The sequence below is a fragment of the Zingiber officinale genome, chromosome 7B (genome assembly GCF_018446385.1).
Source record: "Zingiber officinale cultivar Zhangliang chromosome 7B, Zo_v1.1, whole genome shotgun sequence".
Classification (NCBI taxonomy): Eukaryota; Viridiplantae; Streptophyta; class Magnoliopsida; order Zingiberales; family Zingiberaceae; genus Zingiber; species Zingiber officinale.
The window spans coordinates 66,019,212-66,022,077 of NC_055999.1; positions in this window are offsets into that span (position 1 = coordinate 66,019,212).

Consider the following 2,866-nt stretch of genomic DNA (forward strand, 5'->3'; position numbering starts at 1 on the left):
TACAAATAAGGAAAAATATCAAATCTTTTCTTAATCTTTTGTAGAGACTTATAAAAGGAAATATTTAATTTTAAAACTCTCTTTTAAATCATGAACATGGTTACAAAAAAGAAAATTTTTATCAAAAATTAAAATCTTCCATTTAACTACAAATAAGGAAAGATATCTAATCTTTCACTTAATCTTTTGTAGAAAGCTATAAAAGGAAATATTTAAATTTTAAACTCTCTCTTTTAAAATCATGATATCCACATAAGAAAAGATTTAAAATAAAATCCTTTTATATTTATTAGGGTTGGTCACAACAAGCTTGGACTCCAAGCTATGGCCGGCCTGTTAGCTAGAGCCCTAGAGCCAATCATTTGATGATTGTATTTTGGACTTGTTGTATCATATTCTATATAAATAAAGACATATGGTTTTGGTTATTATACTTTCTTGTATTGATGCCAAATAAACTAAGTATAATAACGTCCTTGAGTAGAAGGTTCTTACCTATATCAATCGATTGGTTGAATCGATAGTGGGATAATATAGGGAACACTACTCTTAATCATTCCTAGTCGAGTATTAACATTCAGGGACAATGTTAATACAATAAGACTAGCATGTAGGTCAACTCGATGACTTGATCTCACAAGTCATGGATATAGAGATATCAAGTTGACACATGAGTATGCATTGGAGAATGTATACTGAATGACCAGTCATGAGAAAGTATCATGGATCGTTATATGAGTGTCATATACTTTCTCATGTGGCTATTAGTATGACTACTAGTCCTTAGACCTGAAGTCACCATGGTTCCCTACATAAGGAGTTATGTACTTTGGTTTCGTCAAACGTCACTCGTAACTGGGTGGACTATAAAAGCGATTACTGGGTATGTAACGAATTATGCAGAGGGATGTGAGTGATGTAGATGGGATCTATCCCTCCTATATGATGGGAGCGACATCGATATTCTTGATAGAGTGAGACCACGAAATGCATGGCCATGCCCAAATGAGTCAATATAGGATATTGAGCTCATTTGATTGAGTGAGTCTACTTGGAGTTTAAGATTTAGATTGATTAGAGGATGACACGGTCTATGCCTCACATTGATCAATCTAGATGTCTTGGATAGAAGAACACTTGTCATATTTTGTGAGGAGTCACAATTAGTAGTCACAAGGTGATGTTGGATCTCAACATTCTTGTAACTTGGGTAGTAATGATGTATTGCTAGATACCGCTCATTACTTATGTTTCTAAATGAGTTTAGGGGCATTGCCAACGTTACAAGAACCTATTGTTGGGATCTTAGATGGCTAGAGGGGGGGTGAATAACCTCTTAAAAACTTAAACACAAATTTCTACAAAGAAACTTGTTAGCACAGCGGAATTAGGAAACTAAAACAAGAAGGAAACAAGCACACTAACACACGGATATACGAGGTTCGGGGATAACTTGCCCCTACTCCTCGGCGTGTCCGTAAGGTGGACGAGCCCTTGATCTTCGGTAGATCACACCCCGGATGACTCCGGTTAATGAAGCTCTCCTTCTCGGTGGAGAAACCTCTCCACAAAGTCTTGAACAGATTTAAAATGAAGCACACAAGACTTACAGATCACAGTGGCTCAAAGAAAATCGAAGTAAGCTCACAGCCACGAAGATGATGAAGCCAGAGTCCAAGAACACAGCAAATTCTCAACCGAAACACACAGCTTTTTACTTGCTTCTCGTTTTCTTGTTCTCCCTTCTTTCCAGCATACACTGCTTCTTATGTCTCTGCATTCGATCAGCATGCACCGGATCGCTGCCAACCTGCACCGAATCCCTGCTGCAAGCTACGGCTTCGCCAATCGCTTCTCTTCCTCTTCTGAATCTCTGAGCTCACACCAATAGAACCACGGTCTTCACTGGTGCCTCTGAGCTCGAACCAATCACTAGGAGTTAAGTCAATCGCCGCCTGATCACTGTCAGAAACACAGCCAATCGCAACCTGTAGCCGTTGCTGCTTCAAATGTATTTGACGCAGAGAAAGCAGTGGAAAGATCCTTTGTCTCATTCCTTTGATGAGGCTTAATTTGAAACTAAGCACTGGTATGGTACCTGCAACCTGTATCTCCAAAAGACTCACAGCAGAAGGTTAAACAGAGATGGGCACAAAGAGGTGCGAATCAGAAACTATTAGAGAAAGCGCATGCATAATGAACTTAACTGTGGATCGGTCAGCAGACCGATCACAGACTCCTGGACCGATCAGACCACAGCCTGATCGGTCTGAGGCTGGTCTGATCGGTCGTGGCGACCGATCAGATTGGATGTGGATCAGTCCATAGACTGATCCAACGCCCTTTTTCTTCTGCGACCTTTTTTCTCCTGATCGGTCTATAGACCGATCAGTGACTCTCACAGAAAGCTACTGATCGGTCACCAGACCGATCAATCAACCAACGTATCACTGGATCGGTCAGCAAACCGATCCAGGTTTAGAGCTCCCAGCCCTAAACCCTACCTGGTCCTGAGAACGAGCTACCGAGCCCTCTCTGACCTAGTCAGAGCTACCGAGCTACCGAGCTACCGAGCTACCGAGCTCTCTCCGACTTCGTCCGGAGAATGAGCTACCGAGCCCTCTCTGACTCCATCCGGTCCAGAGAATGAGCTACCGAGCCCTCTCTGACCTAGTCCGGAGAGTGAGCTACCGAGCTACCGAGCTACCGAGCTACCGAGCTCTCTCCGACTTCGTCCGGAGAACGAGCTACCGAGCCCTCTCTGACTTCCCATGCCAAGCTTCTATACTTGGACTTCTCCCGTGCCAAGCTCCCTGCTTGGACTTCTCCGTGCCAAGTCTCCATACCCGGACTTTTCCCGTGCCAA